An 18,964-nucleotide genomic window follows, 5' to 3' on the forward strand; every position below is an offset into this window, starting at 1 on the left:
TCAGTTTCTTGTGTCTGCACGAGGGAGTGAACTGGCCTTCACCGAGGTGGGGAGAGACCAGAGGGATGCGCTGTTGGAATGTGTTAATGAACTATTTTGAGCTGAAGCTCGAACTCCCTTTTAACCTGTTTCTTTCTATGCTGATAATAATTCCTCTTTGAAGTTCTCTTTGATTTCTTGCCCTGACGTCAGACTTGTTTGGTTAAGGGTATAAAATACTAGGATTGATTGTATTAAGCAGCCTTACTGGACCCAGCTTTGCTGGGACCACGTTTGGCTCACTTTGCTTTTATTGGCCAATAAAACTGTCTGTTTAGCCGCGTAAACTGAGTGAGGCGTTTTGCTTCGACAATTTGGAGGTTCTACTGAGATTCCTAACGCGCCACTTGCCCATATGGACGGACCGGCACTCCACTTCCAAACCTCTCAGAGCGCTCAAGAGAAGGTAAAGGGGATACCTGTTACGAAATCTCCTGGTTGAGGGCTTGGGATTTGGAGTGACGGCCGGCCATCGGGGTAAGAGGAGCTACGGAATTCAATTTTGTGGAGCGGCTAACATTTTTGTCTGTCTGTGTCTGTCTTTGTCTATTAGGCCTGTCTTATGTGTCACAGTTCCAAAAGGGCACACCGGTGTCTCTAGTGAGGCAGCCATGCGCTGGACCCTCTGTGTTCGGACGCTAAAAGCTGGTGTGGTGCCATTACTCTCTCTCGGCACACGGAACTGTGGGGAAGCTTTGTTGTCTCTCTCTGTTATTTGTGGGCGTAGTACTGACCTCTGAGGCTAACCCCAGGCCATAGTGCCCCATTCCGCCAGGCTGTCTCCAGGCGCCAGGGCGTGGTGTTCTGCCGGGCTGGAGCAGGTGCCGGAAACCCCTGCGAGGCAGGTAGACCTTGAGTCCAGTGCTTCGCAACAAAAAGGGGGGGGGACCAGTGCGAGCAGGTGAATTCTTGATTCGGTGACTCGCAGAGCGAGCAGGCGGATCTTGATTCAGTGACTCGCAGAGCAAGCAGGCGAATCCTGTTTCGGTGACTCGCAGAGCGAGCAGGCGGATCCTGATTCGGTGACTTGCAGAGCGAGCAGGCGGATCCTGATTCGGTGACTTGCAGTATATGGTGTAAGCAGGCGGACTTTGGTTCGGTGCCTTACAGAATTAAGCGCGCGCAGGAAATGGGGGTAGGTCAGTCTACAGGAATTCCAGTGCCTTTATGTTAAGTGCCTTCTGGTATAGGATCCTAATGAAGTCTGATATTAAGTGCCGGGTGTCTTAGGGCAGCGTCACTTAATAGAAACCCATGGGAACTGGACAATAAATAAAGATGCATCTAAATGTGGAAACTGTAGGAAAAATGTGAAAAAGGAGAAAAAAAATTGTGTGTGGAAAATGAGTATGAATGTAATGAGTGAAGAATGAATGCCGCTGTATAGGTCTGAGACTTGAGCTGATCCCAGCTGCACCAGGGCTCTCCCATGAGGGAGCTCTGAACGCAAGGGGGGGTCAGCTGAACCTCAAGACTCAATGAATATGTGAGGGAGTGACGACTCCCCTTATTTCATAAGCTGCTAAGGTCTGACACTCTAGACCCGGCAGACTCTTTCTTTGGAGTGTGTAAAGTTAGTTTAGGTGGGGGTTAGTCTAAACATCCCCCCACACTGCCGAAAAGCACCCCTGTGTACTACATGTACGTGCATAATGGTCCAAGGACCTGTAAGCATTTAACAGATTGGAAAAGAGGAAAAATTAAAGCCCTGAGAGATGAAAGTAAAGCTCAGCAAAGACAAACCATAAGAAGGAATAAAGAAAGTAGAAATACAGACATTAGAAAGTTACTAGGAATGAGGAATGTTTTTCTTTAGAAGGACGAAGCAAGTGATTAAAGAGTATGTGAAGGTGAGAAGTGACTGCATAGGAGAGTGGACGGAATTAAGCGATTGTTGTTATATATGAAGGGAAACCTGCTTTAAGAAATGACTCCTTGTTTCTTGTCGTCTCTTTTTATCATCTTAGCAATGAAACAGCCAAGTTAAACATTTGGTTACAGACACTTTGTTAAATCTATTAAAGAGAAAATAAGGAATTCTACTGAAACTTAATTGGTTAACCGCATATAAGAATAGAATCTATACATTGTAAATTTGTAAAACCTGCACCCTAAGGGTTAAATGTGTCTTCCAAGGAACCTAATTATTGTTTAAAAAAAAAAAATCCAAGCCCAGAAACTTCACAGTGTTTCTGTTCAAGGCTGAGCTGATAGCACCTTTGGCTTGCTTTCAGATCCAAGGTTGTGTGTGTCTGCAAACTGCCTGTCTGTTCTAGAAGGGGGGGAGCACTGTCCCCCATAAGTAAGTCTGTAACATTGCATGTGATTCTTTTCAGGAAAGAAAAACCTTTTTGCTTGCTGGAATAGTAACTAGCAAGCACCTTGTTCTAAGAGTTTCTGTAGCAGTAAAGAAAAAGCCTGGTCTGCAGTACAAGAGGAAAACTGAGGCATGCCACTGTTGGAGAGGGCTAGCATCTCTGAGGTAATTCAAGGGAGTGGAAGGTCACGAGTACCGATGAAGCGCTCTTGTTCTCAGAAATTTGCAGCTCACTCGCCCATAGAAGTGGTAAGGCACTAGCTGTAACCGGTTCTCCTAACAGATCTTAGGCAGTATTTTAAGTTATAATGGGCCACCCCAATGGAGGTACAAGTGTTTTCTTTGTCTTTTAGATCATCAAATAGCGCTAATATCAGCTGAAAATTAACTGAAAAAAAAAATCATAGTTCTGTGTCATGACATAATAAGTTTGTGTTCTGTGTTCTGACCAGATTTGTCTTGTGTGTGTCTTAATTGTGATATATGTATTTCTAATATTGTTGTGTGTACAATATTGTTGTTTTAATGAAAGAATAATTTAAGTCCCTTGAATAATCTTAACATTGTGCTTTATATAAATGGTTCTTGCCTTTATAATTCTAGTAGAGTTTTAGTAGCAGGCTATGCAGTTTGTACTGTCTGGAATGTAGCGGAATCTGCTCCTCTACCTGCTGTTTTTCCCTTTTCTCCTACCATTGCCAGCTCCTACGCCATCTCTTTCAGAACTGGCCCTCCTGCGAAACCAAGCCCCAGAATCAAAAAAGCAGGAGTGGAGACTGGCAGGGTGCACCTTGCGCCCAGACCACTTGTGGTGCAGCTCTGATGGCCACATTGTTGCCCCAGTGGTCTTGCTACCTCACCTTGCCCCCGTGCTCCCTGGATTGTCGCACGTTGGCAAAAGGGGGGATGGTAGCAATCCTTAAAACAAAATTGGTTTGCTCCCAAATTCTCCCAAGCAGCCAAAGATTACTGTCTGGCTTGCCCTGTCTGCCAAGCCCACAACGTGGGTAAACCTGTAAAGACAGTTCCGGCAACCAGACCTCCACCTTTGGGACCATTTCTGAATTTACAAATGAACTTTATTCAATTGCTTAAATGTCAATCTTTTGAATAATGTGCTGGTTATTGTTTGCTTGTTTTTGGGATGGGTAAAAGCTTATCCCTGCAGGAAACATGATGACATCACAGTAGCTAAGAAACTTCTAAATCATTACATCCCATCATGGGGAATACACCTTGTGATCTCCAGTGATAAAGGTACCCACTTTACTGGGCAAAATTGTTTTAAAAAAAAACTGGAAAAGTACTACTCTACCAGACAAGCACTGCACTGTGCACGACACCTGGAGAGCGCAGAAGCAGTAGAAAGATGAAACAGGATTTTAAAGAACAAACTTGCTAAAATATGTGAGAACTCTGGCTTAACATAGATAGTAGCACTTCCGATTGCCCTAATGAGCATGAGAGCCACTCCTAATCGGAAAACTGGACTCAGTCCACATGAAATTGCATGTGGCCGACCTATGAGACTGTTAAGCAGCCCAGACATTAACCTGGCTGATGCCATACTCATTAAAGGAAGCATAGTCAAGTATTGTCAGGAACTTATGAGGTGTGTACAGTCCTATCATTCACAGGTTAAGGACGCCTTCCAAGAGGCCCCGACTGAGCCGTGCCATAAACTACATCCAGGAGACTGGGTTTCCGTGAAAGTTCACCAGCGAAAGACTGCCCTGGAACCCAGGTAGAAGAGTCCCTACCAAGTCCTTCTGACCACCCATACTGCTGTAAAGTGTGAAGGATTGCCCACCTGGATTCACGCATCCCACTGCAAACCTGTCCTGGCCCCTACAGAAGTTGGCCCCAACAAGGAGCACCACAGACCTAGTACCGGAGACCCAGGTCCAGAAGCAGATGGGGATCACCGCAGACCTGGTACCAGAAATCCAGGTCCAGAAGTAGACGAGGATCAGCACAGGCTTGGTACCGGCAATCCAAGCCCTGAAGCAGACGATCCTAAAAGACCGAGGCCAAGGTACCAGCTGCGGCCCAGAAGGACCTGCCAGCGATAGGTGAAGCAATCTACGAAGTCCTGAAGAACAGCCAGCATGAGGCTGGACAAACAATTCATGTTGAGCTTATGCTTAATCTTGTTTTTAATACCTAGTAGTTATAACCTATATGGTTTAAATGTATTTATGCTTTTAATGAACCAAGTTTCCCAAGAATTTAATTCCACAGGTTGCTAGATATGTGCTCACAGTCCTGTACATTCAGAAAGAGGCATCCCAATGATTCTAGTCCCACTGAACAACACTCAAATATGGCACACTGTTTAGTGAACAAAGCCAAATGATACTTGGCAGGATAAAAGGTTTACTAACCCAGGTATATCCACCTAGCCTTGACCCCAATTGGAAAGTACTGCTGGACATGTAATGGTTCAGGAGCCAAGGTAAGAAAAAGCCAAAACCGAATGGCCCTAGACTATGTCCTAGCTAGTAAAGGCGGGGTTTGTGCCTTAGTAAGAAGAGAATGCTGTGGGTATATTTCTAACACCAGCAAAGAAGTAGAGGAAGATGCCTCAGAGATTGAAAAAACTGTGGAACGCCTAAAGCAAGGGGAAGACTGGACCCTCTGGGCTTAGTTGGGAGGCTGGTTTAGACATGTGGGAACTTGGATTTTGCAAGGAGTAGTTTTAGTATTGGCTATATTCTTTTGTGCTTATTTTTGTTTCTTGCTAATCAAATGCTGTATTTCTTGTATTCTAGAAAACAAGGGACAGACCCTCACTAAAGGGAATGTGGAAGTAATGATGTTAAAATATGATGGGCAGAAAGAGGAACAAGAAATGTATATAAAGGCTTTGATAAAAATGGAGATGTAAAACGGTTTAATGGTTAGCCTTTAAAAGGCTAAAAGGGGGGAGATTGTAGAAGCTATTTCATATTTAGCTAGAAGCCATTCTGTATAACAAAAAGCCATTTCAGTTTCTTGTGTCTGCACGAGGGAGTGAACTGGCCTTCACCGAGGTGGGGAGAGACCAGAGGGATGCGCTGTTGGAATGTGTTAATGAACTATTTTGAGCTGAAGCTCGAACTCCCTTTTAACCTGTTTCTTTCTATGCTGATAATAATTCCTCTTTGAAGTTCTCTTTGATTTCTTGCCCTGACGTCAGACTTGTTTGGTTAAGGGTATAAAATACTAGGATTGATTGTATTAAGCAGCCTTACTGGACCCGGCTTTGCTGGGACCACGTTTGGCTCACTTTGCTTTTATTGGCCAATAAAACTGTCTGTTTAGCCGCGTAAACTGAGTGAGGCGTTTGCTTCGACATATATATGGCGGGGAGTGTGGAGTTTGTTCTCTCTTTTCTGCCCTTTTACAGATCCTGAACAAGAGTCATGACAGCTCACGGTTGCCCCAGCACTCTGCTGGCCCTAAGTATGTGGAGTCTGATGTTACCGAGGCTCTATGCTGGACCTGTGATCCCCCTGAACCTATGGAGGTGCTTGCCAGCTGAAGCTCAGGAAGTAAAATTATTGTGTCACATGCATGGATTTTACGGAAATGGGAGCAATCCCTGGGCCCTGCAGCGGCACTACCTATTCCATGCTATTGGCAACTCCTCTGGGTGCTCCTGGGAAAGTATGGCCAATTGCACACAGGTTGCCACCGGAGAGTCACTCAAGTTTTGCTATGAAACAAAGACCACACCAGACTCCATCCTCTTCTTGTGTAAGCCGTTGTGGTCTCGAAAGCACAGTCGGGTTGTGGCACCATCCAATGCCACTAACAACAGCCTTCCAGGTGGTGAAAGGTGCCGAATAGTCCTGGTTTCTTCAGCCGTTTGGGGACCAACCATGCCCTTGCATGTCGTCATTGTTGCTGGCATCCAGACACCTCCATTACCCGAAGAGGAGCTGCAGCTGTCTCTAATCACACCCAGCGGCAAGAATATCACACGGTCCCTTGTAAACTGGGAACCACTAAACTGGACTGTAGCAGGGCATGACATGATTCAGCAAGGTCCCCCAGACTGGGTAGTTCCATTACAGGGCACACGCTGTGACAAACTCACCAACAATTCGGTTCAAATTCTATGGGCACCTTTCCATTTCAGAAGGACTTTATGAGTCTGGCTTGTACACATTAGAATTGGGTCCACAACCAAAAACGGTTTTAAAGTTTGACCCACTGATTATAAACCTTGCTCCCCTCCAACACTTAAAAGCCCCAATTTCTGGACCTCATGTGTTAAAATTGGATCAACAAGAACATTTGGTTGTTCAACCTCGGATTTCTCTGAAGGAACTCCAAATCCAATTGGAAGGCATGAATATCTCTCACATTGCACCTGTATGTGCCCCCTTGATTGGAGCTAGCCATAGGGGTTGGGGTGAATGGGTAAAAATGTGGCAAGGGATCAATCATGTAAATAGGGTAAAAAGAGAGTTAAAAGATTGGCTCGCACCTGTAGGAACCGGAATTTCTTTAGTTGATGCTGCAAACATAGAGGTTCTGGCTAATAAGTTATCATATGCCACCGAAAATATGGGGAACATGGGAATCCCCTTAACGTCCTCTTTGAAACAGTTAAGTGAGGAACAGCAGCTAATAAGTAAGGTATTTCCTGGGTGGGAAAAACTCATAGAAAAAGATGAAGAGTCAATCATATCTGGTGTGCAATCTCTCCAAAATAATATCTCATTGACTTTTGCATGTGAGCAAGCTCAGGCTCTCACCCAAAATGTAATCATGGGAATGATTCGGCAAGCCTTAGCAGGACAGATTCCCATGGAGGTAATCAACTTAATACGGCCCCATGTAACAGACGAAGAACTAGTCCTCCAGCCTTGGTGGAGATTAGTTAATGCTTCATATAATCATGACAAACAAAGCTTTCAGTTATTCCTCATAACCGTGGCAGGGAAAGAAATCAGAGTAATTCACCCTGTTGTCCCACTGGGATTACAAATTAATGATGATTCAGTAATGTACTCCAAGGATCCCAACACTTGGGCCTGGCAGAAGGATAATGTATGGAACACAGTAAATGTAAAAGGGTGTAGGAGGAGAGAAGGGTTGGGCTACATTTGTGAAGACCAAGCCTTAGAGGAACATGATGAGTGTTTCTTCCCACAACCGGGAAATGAATCTCACTGTTCCTTTGATGTTATCCAGGAAGAGGGGTCTGTTATTGTCTATATTGGTAAAGCATGTGTCTGTGTAAGAACAAGATGTAGCATTGTACTAATTAATGGATATTGGATTCAACCCATGGTGCCTTACATTAATCGCTGTTTCTGTAATGTAACCACAATTGTTACCTGTGATAGCAAGTTTACTGTGCCTATATGGACTGTACAGCATCTCAAAGCCTACCCTGAGCTATACAAGGAGATTTCCCCCATTATACTGGGAATGGGTCTCAATGTTATTAAGGGACTATTAAATCATCCCTCCTTACAACTTGAGCTTCAGAAGCTCCAAACTCTGGGAGAAAAGGGTAAACTTGAGATTCGGCACTATAACCAAGAGATCTCTAGGCTAGCAGCTACAGTTGCAGACACAGGCCATCACTCCTGGTGGGAGACATTGCTTGGGTGGAGCCCCAGTGCAACTGGTCTTTTAAATATTATGCTTCACCCCCTTGTGGTGATCATGGGTTTCCAAATTATACTAGTAATTGGTCTGATTCTACTGGTTTGCTGGATCCAACGACTGATGCGACGGCTACAATGGATTGAAGACCAAACTCACTATCATGGACTAAGGATGTGATGGGGATACTTGCTCAGCGCAAGCACCCCATCAACGGGGGGACTTGTTACCCACCAGCTCTGTGATTATTGGGGAACCAGAACATGGTCACCTGTCAGCCTTGTGCTCTTGGGGAGTCAGGGAGTGGCACTCATGGAAAACCATTCCCCTCCCTCAGGCCTCTGCTAGAATCAAAGACAAAGCAAAGAAAAGGCCAGGGAAGACACACCTAAACTGCTTCAGACAAGGGTGATACAATTAAGGAAACACCCCAGCCTCATTTACATTAAAGATGGAACAGAGGGACATCTCATTAGCATACAGAATGGAGAGCAGCTCTTCCAAGGCAGGAACTGCACTGAACTATGGGACACCGAAAGCAGAGAAGCACTGCCTGATGGGAAATCCCTGCTCCAGATGCTAATGAACCTAGGCCTGCTCACACCCAAATTAGTCATTATCAGACCAATTCTAGTAACGATCCTATTGACATCTAAAATACTGAAACTGCCAAGTTGCATTGTGAGCTCGTTCAAGGAACATCACCCATAACCAGGGGTGATCAGTCTCTATTGTCTCTCCTCTTTCTCTTTGAACTATCCCTATAAAACTCCTATCCTTGCCCCAAGAAAACTGTTCTGATACCTGGACTTAAACTGCATCAGTTCCATTGAGACTTCTTCATCTCCTGTCTGATCGTGCTGGGGGCTCTGTCCTGCTTTTCTCCTGCCCTCTGGACCCCCGGCTACCATCATCATCTGGGAACCCCGATCAGTGCAAGCTCCGTGGAGTGGTGAGGTCTCTCTCTCTCTCTCTCTCTCTTTCTCTCTCTCCTATCTCTCTAAGCACAGCCTCCTGACCCTGCCCTGTGTAAACTGTTATATGGTTACCTAACATTTGTAATCAGCTTCAATTTAGATTTAATATTGTAATTGTTAGATTTAATATTGTAACTGTTTGATATCTATTCACTACTCAGAAATAAATCACTTTCACTGTTAAGCTGGTTGCTTCTCTCTCTTTCTTTCTCTTTTGCTCGCTCTTCCTTAAGGGGTGTTGTTTTGGCTTCCCCATTCGCTCTGCAACAACGCTTCTTGTACCCAAGCAAAAGATCCCTGTAGTGCCCAAAATCCTGTGGGGTTTGCTCATCGTGTGGTTTACCTGTGAATGACTGTGGTGTGAAAGTGCGGATAGGGGGTGCTGAACCTGGGGGCTTATGAGGATAGCAGCTTAAAGTGCTGTTTAATCCAGCCCACGGAGTCCAAAGGCACATGAGGGTGCAGTGTGGCATTGCTGTGAAACCCAGCCAGCTGAGTCCAGGGACATATGAGGGGGTCAGCTTGTGAGTGCTGAGTACCCAGTCCTCTCAGACATGCTCTGTTAGTGGGTGTGAGTGTCTGTGTGTGTTGCTAAGGTGGGAAGAACCCCATCCTGAGGAACCTAGTTCCTGCAGGAGAGCTCCAGTGGGAGGGGGAATTGGCAGCAGGGAGAATTCAGCTCCATATGAGAGCCCAAGTAAGCACCAACAGCACACTGATAGAACTGTTAACCTCCCCCCAGTCTCATAAGGGTAACCCTGATAAATGAGCATACCCCAGAGTATTGGGCAAATCTGGTAACACCAGCACCTCCTTCTGCTAATGTTCCCTCTAATCTTTTCCATCCCTGGCTGATTTTGTCTATTCAGGTGCAGAATAAATTTTGTTACATGCACTGAGGCATGTGGAATATGCACCACCAATAACAAAGCAAAACCCAGCTGTGAGGGCTCCACTAATCAGCTGGACAGCACCTGAATTTCTTCTGAAGGGCCACACAAATGCCCAGATTACAGGGACCATTACCCCTCCCCCCCCCCCCCCCGGCACATTCTGCTGCTGTATCTGATGGAGAGGCGACCAGGGGAGCAGGAAAGAGCCCATTTCAGTGCTGTCCCCTTCTACTCTAGCTGAGACACTCTGGCAATGGAGAGGGCAGCTTCTCCAGGGAGGGAGTGGAAGTCACCTCCTGAACCCAGCTCTCCCAGGCAGGGCTACGTAGCAGCATCTGGTCTGGAAGGGGCTGGTCTTGCCCCTTACACTTGTGGTATCTGGACCATGTATTCCCAGGCTCACCCCTGTCCCACCTGCTCCCCACCAGCAATGGTCCCAGATGGTGGCAGGCAGGAGGCTCTGGGTGGGATGAGCTGATTGGAAGGACCCACCACAGATGGGGAAGGGGAGGGTCCCCACCACTGGGGGTAGAACTCCTTTCTCCGCCTTGATCGCTCCATGCCCCAACGTGACAGTCCAGAGGCTGCAGACCTGAGACCCGACGCAACTGCCAGGGTCAGAGACGGCTCGACAGGAAGTCCACACGGAGAGGTCAGAGGCGTGAAGCTGGCGGCTGAGCTCAGGGGCAAAGGCTGAGCTGGGCTTTCCTCCCCATGCAGAGCCAGGGTCGGATTCTCTCCCCGGAGAGGGAGCCCGGTGGGGAAGTGAAGATCAGGGCCTCAGTAGCAGCATCGATCTCCGCACTAGGCACAGGAAGGTGGCCGTCTAGGGCAGGAGAGCTGCCAGCCTGGCCACCCAGGAGCAGGTGTGCATGAAAATCAAGGGGGTCCTCTGAGACCCCCGACCCTGAGCCCTGAGCTTACAATGGCCGTCCTGGGTCAGACCAAAGGTCCATCTAGCCCAGTAGCCTGTCTGCCGACAGTGGCCAACCCTAGGGACCCTGGAGGGGATGGACTGAAGACAGTGACTAAGCCATTTGTCTCGTGCCATCCCTCTCCAGCCTTCCACAAACCTTGGGCAGGGACACCACTCCTACCCCCTGGATAATACCACTCCATGGACCCAACCTCCATGACTTGATCTCACTTCCCTTTAAACTCTGTTCTAGTTGTAGCCTTCACAGCCTCCTGCAGCAAGGAGTTCCACAGGTTGACTCTTTGCTTTGTGAAGAACAACTTTCTCTTACTAGTTTGAAGCCTGCTACCCATTCCTTTCCTTTGGTGTCCTCTAGTCCTTCTTTTTGGGAACTAATGAAGAACTTTTCTGTATGCACCCTCTCCACCCAACTCCTGCTTTTAGAGACCTCTATCCTGTCCCCCCTCCGTCTCCTCTTTTCTAAGCTGAGAAGTCCCAGTCTCTTTAGCCTCTCTTCATATGGGACCTGTTCCCAACCCCTGATCATTTTAGTTGCCCTCCCCTCTCCCAGCCTCTCTCTTCCCCTCTCCCACCTCCTTTTCCCAGTCTCCCCCAGTTTTGTTCAATAAAGACAGATTCCATTTTTGAACACAATTGTCCTTTATTTTGTACATCAAGAAAAGGGGTAGAGAAGGGTAAGTGGAAGGAGGTGAAGGAGGAATGGGGCACGAGCCCCCGATGGGGAGGACTGGGCTGGCTCTGCGGGCTTCTGGTGGTGGAAGCTCTCCTGCAGCCCCCCAATTGCCCCCTCTCCCCAGATGGCAGCCTGCGGCAAGTGCAGCCGGGCTGATGGCCGAGTGGTGTGATGTGCCCAGTGTGGGCACTCCGGGCACTCCAAGCCAGGACTGCTTTGCAAGCGGGGCACCCCTGAGAACTGTCTGTCCGGGGTGGGGGTCGGGACCCTTTAAGCACAGCCCTCGGCTAGCCTGAGACAGCATCTCCACGCTCTAAGTCTTCCTCTGATGCCCTGCCGGCACTGCTTCCGGCCATCCTTAAGCCCTGTTCAGGGTCCACTTAATGTGGACATGCTAGTTCGAATTAGCAAAACGCTAATTCGAACTAGTTTTTAGTTCTAGATGTGTTAGTTCGAATTAGCTTAGTTCGAATTAACTAATTCGAACTAAGTTAGTTCGAACTAACTCTGTAGTGTAGACATACCCTGTGTTACACAGCATGTGTGCCCCCACGGGGCTGTGCTTCTCTGACAAAGCTCGGGGCCTGCTGGGCTGTAAGACGCTCGCGTTTGGGCAGCGCGGATGGAACAATCCCGTTTGGAAGCACAATAAAGTTCTGTGTCTGCGTGTGGGGCTGTGTCTGTGCTGGCGAGCGGGTGGCCGGGGATGAGATGCTGCCGAGATTTCCTGCCCCCACCAGGGAGATAGGGGAGCACACGTGCGGGAGATGGGCCCCTACCCAGGGCTGCAGAGGGAAGGGAGGGGAGGTCTTGGACTCCTCACAGGGAGGTTTGGCCCAAATTTCTGCACCAAGTCCCCCCTCCACTGACCGTTTCTCTGCCCCGAGAACTCCCAGGCCATGTCCAGGCCTGCGCTGCGTCTCGGGAGCTAGAGCAGCTTGAGTGTTAGGTCACACCCAGCCTGGCCTGTGAGCTCGCTGGCAGGGCCCAGGAACCGCCAGGCCATGCCGACCCGTCTCTGCGACAGCCTCGTGCTCCGGGGTCTCAGCTTTCGCAGGGTGTTCACCTGCAACTCCAGCCGCCCTGTCTGTGACGAAAACCTGAAAGCGGTGGCCACATGGGGAGGGGCGCAGGGAGCTGTGAGACCTGTCCCTGTCCCTCAGGGAGGGGGAGCTCAGGGCCCGGGGACGGGCATTTAAATAGCAATTGTTAACGATTCTGTTCCCCACACGAGCGCAGAGGGAGAGACAGCCCAGCCCCACTCCCTGCCCCCCGCCGCCGCCACCCCCTGCTACAGGCGGGTGCTGGGGGGGAGATGCCGCCCCAGTGAAGAGGAGCCCGGCCCAGAGAGCCCAGGGGTGTGTCCTCATCCCCCACATGGAGCACCTTGGAGCCCGCCGGCAACACCAGCCTGTTCCCAACATACACCGTCCCCTGGGACAGGCCCTGCTGTATCCTCTTGGTGACTCACACGGGTGGAGCTTCCAAGAGTCCTGACACCCTCTGCCCTCTGAGGGGAGCAATGGAGGAGGGGGGGGATTTGGGCTCCTGTGGGGGAGGAGACCGGAACGGGAGCCATGGGCCACCTAGGCCCAGCACTGGCAGGGGAGCCTTTCCCGTGTTTGGGGACCAGCAGCCTCCAGAGCCCTGCCCCAGCCGGCCACTGTCTGACGGGTGCACGGCCCCGGGCACGACGGCCTGGGGTCCCCTTTGGGCCCCGCTCCCAGGCAGAGTCGGCAGCCACGAGGGCTGGGTCAATGTCTGGGGGTTCCCCTGCTGCTGGGCCCCAGGACAGGCCTCCCTCCCCAGCCACGGCAGGGCCGGTCCCGGGCTGGGTTGGGCCGGGGGAGGGGAGTCACCACAGGTGTGAGCAGACCAACCATGGCTGGGTTCAAGCTAGGTAGAGGGGTCTGCCCGAGCTTGTCTGGGCCTCGGGGCTCAGGCTGGGAAGGGGTGACTGGGCCATGGCAGGTTTCAGCTACAGCAGGATTGGGACCAGGGGTGAGGGAAGTGGCATGTCCAGGCACCCACAGGTCCAGGTGCCCTGGCTGCAGCTGGCAGCTGGCCCCCAAGCCCTTCCTCTCTTCTCTCGCTCTGCGCAGCCAGGGAAAGGCAGAGACACTCCCCTTGGAGCCAGAGTCCAGCCAGCCCCCGAGGGTCACTAGCTCAGCGCCTGCTACAACCCTCGCTCTGCCGGCCGGGCTATGGAGGGGCCTGCGGGGGTTGCCACTGAGCAGACAGCTCAGGTTTAAGCCTCAAGCCCCAGCACAAACCCTACAGCCAGGTCCGGTCGCCCACCTCTGCACACGCTCAAAGGGGAGGGGAAGCCCTGTTAACTCAGGGCGGGGGGAGGACACAGGAGGCCCCATCTCGCACATCCTGGCTCTTTTCTTCTGTCATGGGGTGTGGAGGAGTCACCAGCCTGCACCCCCATCCACAGCCAGACGTGACTCTCACTGGCAAGTAGAACGGAAGGTTTATTGGTTCACAGGACACAGCGCAGCGCGGAATCCTTGTTAACACAGGGACCAGGAGCAGGCAGGACCATTCCTCTGGGAAAAGGGCTCTGGGCCCGGCTCCCCCCTTCCTGCTCAATCCCCTCCCTCATCCTAACCCAGCGGAGACTGATCCTTCCCCTCAGGCCATAGTCACCAGCCTGGAATCAGCTCCGCCTGCTCCTTTGTTCCCCTTCCTGGCCAAAGGTCTTGTCTGCAGCCCCTTGGTCCTCAGGACAGGAGACTCAGGACAGGAGAGATGCATTCACCTCCACAGTGGGTCATGTCCAGCCTTCCCCTTCCTCAACCAAGCAGTGTTGCAGTGCCCAGGGAAACTGAGGCACACACACACAGGCTGTGTCTACACTGGCCAGTTATTCCGGAAAATCAGCCACTTTTCCAGAATAACTTGCCAGCTATCTACACTGGCCACTTGAATTTCCGGAAAAGCACTGACGATCTAATGTAAAATCATCAGTGCTTTTCCGGAAAAACTATGCTGCTCCCATTCGGGCAAAAGTCTTTTTCTGGAAAACTGTTCCGGAAGAGGGCCAGTGTAGACAGCAGAGATTTCTTTTCCGCAAAAAAGCCCCGATCATGAAAATGGTGATCGGGGCTTTTTTGCGGAAAAGCGTGTCTAGATTGGCACAGACGCTTTTCTGCAAAAAGTGCTTTTCCAGAAAAGCATCCTGCCAATCTAGACGCGCTTTTTCCGAAAATACTTTTAACGGAAAAGTTTTCTGTTAAAAGCATTTCTGGAAAATCATACCAGTGTAGACGTAGCCACAGTGTTATTATAGAACAGCACAAGACAGTAGAATCACATACAGCACCACCAGGCAAACAGAGTGAACACAGACCCCGCGACGTCACAACTTCCCTGCAGGCATCACAGGTGGACATGGCAAGAATCCGCACTGAGAGTCCAAAGCTGGGAACCACATTCCCTGGAGGGAGGGGGATCTAGAAAGTTCTCAGGAGTGCAGGGGGGTAAACAGGCCGACACTGTGACATGTTAGGATGGGCTAAATCATCCTGCATTGGGAGGGGAAGGGACAGGGGTATCAAGAGGCCCCCAAACTGTGGCTGGAGGCAGGAAAACCCACAAAAAGTCTCTGCCTCGCAGTATATTTTGCAAAGAGGCAGAGAACGGCCTGGCAGAGGAGGGGAGGCAGGAACTCAGGCTGGGGGGGCAGAAGGGACTGAACACTGAGAGGGGAGGGAGAGATGATTTCTGGGTTCCCGCTGTGTGTGTGGGGTGGGGGCAGGGCTGAGGTTTCCATGCCCGTGAGCAGGACAGCAGAGATTTCTCCCTGCCCCCTCCTCTTGGGAATGTCGGGGGAGATTTCGCTGGGGGTCGAGGTTGCGGGAATTCCCCAGCCCCCCTGAGCGCAGCAGCTCCCCATGACCACGGCCCCCGACTCCACTTACCGTCCATGTTCTCCTGGGTGCTGGGGGGCTGCAGGAAGCGTCTGACCCCCTCAGCTTAGCTCCAGCTCAGGGCGGGAGGACTCCAGCCGGGTGCGGCTCCCCCTCGGCCTGTGGCTGGACAGGACACAGCAGGGAGCGGTGACCCCGTCGCCCATCACAGCCTGGCCTTGAGAGCCGGGCCCGACGCGGGAGGGTGCAGGGGGAGCCTCTCAGCAGCCGCGGAGAGAAGCCAGGCAGGAGGGCAAATTGACCATGAGCCCCGCACACCCTGTTTCACCGGGTCTGGCAGACCGGGGCTCTGTGTGTGGGGCACAGACTGGCAATTAGTCAGAAATGTGAGTTAGGAGGTAGAAAGGGGGCTCTATGTGTGGGGCACAGACTGGCAGTCAGGGATGTGGGGCACAGACTGGCAGTTAGGGACGTGGGGGAGGGGCTGTTAGAGGGGGCTCTGTGGAAACTGACAGGTAGTTAGGGTCGTGGGGCAGTGGGGGGCTGGTATTCAGATACGTGGGGAGGGGCTGGCAGGGGGGTTCTGTCCTTTGGGGCACAGACTGGCAGTTAGTCAGGTACATAGCACCTCTGTGGGGAATGACGGGCAGTTAATCAGGGACTGACCCCGTGTCTGGGGGTGGGAAGGGCTTGTCAAGGGGTCAGATGTGCAGAGCCCCTGGGGGTTGGCTGGGTGCGGCTGCCTCCCTCTGCAGAGTCCCAGGCTGGGGTCAAGTCGTGTCAATGGGGGATTCTCCATCCCTTGCCATCGCTGAGCCATGACGTGGGGGCCTCAGTAACAGCCAGGGCAAGTGGGGCTGGGACCGGTGGGGTGGGGGAGGTTCTGGGGTCTGCAAGGTGCAGGGGGTCAGACCAGATGCTCATGATGGTTCCTTTGGCCCTTCAAGTCTGAGACCAGGAGACCGGCCTTTGGGCTGCTCTGGGACTCCTGACCCCAGCTCTGACCCACAGCCCCTGCTCTGACTCCTAGGCATGACTGCTCCAGCCAGGAGTCTGGGAGGGCTTTGCCTGGGGAGGGGGCTGTGCCTGTGAGCTGCATCCCAGTGAGGGGCTCTGCTGGCACCGCTCTGTCCCCACAGGCCCTGGGGTGTAGCCGCCCCCTCGGCTGTCATGGGAAAAGCGTTTCAAGTCCTCTGATTTTCAGGGAATGGCTGAGACCGACCCGCGCGTGCAGAAAGCAAAGCTCATTAAATCAATGGTCGGTTTATTTCTCTGCACTCTCTTTATTTTAAACCAATCTCACAATTTTTTCACTTGGCTCTTGCTGTTGCTGCACCTGAGGTGGGGGGAGATTTTGGCATCGAGGGAGCATCTCTTGGATCCCGCGAATCACTTCTCCTCTTTCCGGCAATGCAGGAGAAGGCAGCAGGGACTCCAGAGTCAGTGGGAGGCTGGATACATCTGGGCTGGCCCCAGTGGCCGGCAGACACAGAGTTTTGGGCCTGGCTGAGCAGCAGGTTTCTTTACACACCCGTCTGTTCCCAGGAGTCGCTGGCCACTCCCTGCCATGGGTGCTGCCGTGTGAGCCCTGCCCTGGCCCTGGGCGTTCCTGGCCAGGCCTTCCCTTTGCTCCTCCACTCTCCATCCAGGCAGATCTCTGAGTTGGGGAAACCTCCCCTGAGAACCTGCCGCCTCCTCCCTGGAAGTGGTGGGAAAGGGGCTGCCGGGAACTCCTGGCCGTGGTGGCCCTCGGGGTCGTAGAGGAATCCCCTAGTGCAGCGTTTCTCCCCCTGGGGGTCCCTGCCCAGAAGGGGGCAGCAAGGCGAGGGCAGGAGGGTCGCTCACGGGGGCACCGGACGTTTGGGCTTTCCCAGCCGTGGCCTCGTGTTCAGTCCCCAGGTCCCCATCCCGGCGGAGTTTGGAAATAAGAAGAAATGTCCCTGATCTCTCCTGGCCTCCCCAGCTGGGTGGCTGGAGGGGCAGCTGCTCTCTGCCCCCAACCTGGCCAGCAGCGGCGTAGACGGAAGGGTGGCAACGGCATCGCTGCCTCCACTTCTCCTGCGCTGCTGCTGCTGCTGGCATTGACCCCACAGCTGGGATCCCGCTCGCTCTGGCCACCCAGCTTGGAAGGGAGCGATGCCCCCAGCAGGGGGGCAGAGGGAAGGATGCAATGGCAGCCACACCCCCTTCCTTCTGCGCTGCTGCTGGGAGCGGAGCTGCCCTCCGAGCTGGGCACCTCCCTTGTGGCCCCTGCTCTGTGGTCCCCAGCGGAGAAGGCAGCCCTGCCAGCAGCAGTGCGGAAGGAACGGTGGCAACAACATGCCAGGCCACCCTGCCTCTGCGCTGCTGCTGGGGCGGCGTTGACTTCTGAGCTGGGGGACCCGTCAGTGACCACCCCTCACTCGCTGCTCAGTGGGGCCCCCTCCGATCTGGGCCCCACAACAGCAGCCGCTGCCCTGCTGCTGCCCAGGTCCAAAGGCAGCGCCACCGCCTACAGCGGCACAGAAGGAAGGGCTGAGATACCAGACCAGGCCTCCCCTCCTCCTGTGCTGCTGCTGGCGGTGACTTTGCAGCTGGGAGTCCTGCCAGCATGGGCCTCTCGCAGGCCACTAAGGGTGTGTCTAGACTACAGGGTTTTGTCGACAAAAGTGGACTTTTGTCGACACAATTATACCTGCGTCTACACTGCTGCTGAGTTCTGTTGTCTCCGCTGTTTTGTCGACAGCTGTAAACCTCATTCTACGAGGAATAACGCCTTTTGTCGAGAGAGTTCTGTCACCAGAAGGCGCTATTGCATCTCCACTGCCCTTTGCGTCTACACTGTCATGTTGACAAAGCGGCTTGCTCTGTCTACAGAACTGGACGTAGTCTAGATGCTCTTTGTTGACAGAAGCTTTGTTGACAGTATCTGTCGACAAAACTTCTGTGGACAAAAGCCTGTCGTCTAGACGTAGCGTCAGTGTGGCAGGCAGGGCTGCCCCCAGCAGGGGCACGGAAGGGAGGGTGGCTCTGCTGGGTCAGGCGGCCTTGTGCACATGGTGCCTGCGCTCTCTAGCTGCCCAGCTGAGAAGTGAGAGGCACGGCCAGCAGCGGCACAGCAGGGAGGGTGGCGATATCAGACCAGCTCCCCTCCCTCCTGCGTTGCTGCTGGCGGTGGGGTTGCCATCCAGGTTGGGCACCTGACCCCTTATAACTTCCTCAGCCTCCCCATTAGTAGGCAGAGCCTCTACCCGCAGCAGTGCAGAGGGAAGGGAGGCACCGCCACACCAGGCCGCCCTCCCTTCTGCACTGCTGGTGGTGCTGGCGCTGCCTGCTCATGGGAAAAGGTGTGAAAAGGGGTTTCTCCAAAGGAACAGCGCCACATGGACCTCGGGGTGGCCAGGGGTCTGAGTCCCCTGCTGACTCCAGGTGCTTCCACTCAGAAATGCACAAGAGCCTCCAGGATCCTGAGCTTTTCAAAGCGGAAGGACCCTCGTAAAGCCGAGTCAGTGGGACTTCCTGCTGGCCCCGGGCTGCACACGGAGTTCCCGTTTTGAAGTGCACAGGAGGCCCTGCTGGGGCCCTTGTCCAGTTCAAAGTGCAGAAAGTGCCCATCGACTAGTCGAGTAGCCAATGGAAATTCCATCGACTCCTCAACTTGTCCATGAAT

At 52.3% G+C, this 18,964-nt stretch overlaps 1 long non-coding RNA gene across 1 annotated transcript; it reads right to left on the bottom strand.

Moving 5' to 3' along the window:
- Positions 1-537: 537 nt before the first annotated feature.
- On the bottom strand, positions 538-5,184 carry LOC149522234 (uncharacterized). The gene is made up of 2 exons (XR_016347288.1): positions 4,289-5,184; positions 538-4,240 (listed from the first exon to the last, which is right to left on the bottom strand). It is a non-coding gene; the product is annotated as an uncharacterized LOC149522234 (long non-coding RNA).
- Between the last annotated feature and the right edge of the window lie 13,780 nt (positions 5,185-18,964).

The sequence above is a fragment of the Pelodiscus sinensis genome, chromosome 19, assembly GCF_052426305.1.
Source record: "Pelodiscus sinensis isolate ZL-2025 chromosome 19, ASM5242630v1, whole genome shotgun sequence".
In the NCBI taxonomy this organism is placed as follows: domain Eukaryota; kingdom Metazoa; phylum Chordata; order Testudines; family Trionychidae; genus Pelodiscus; species Pelodiscus sinensis.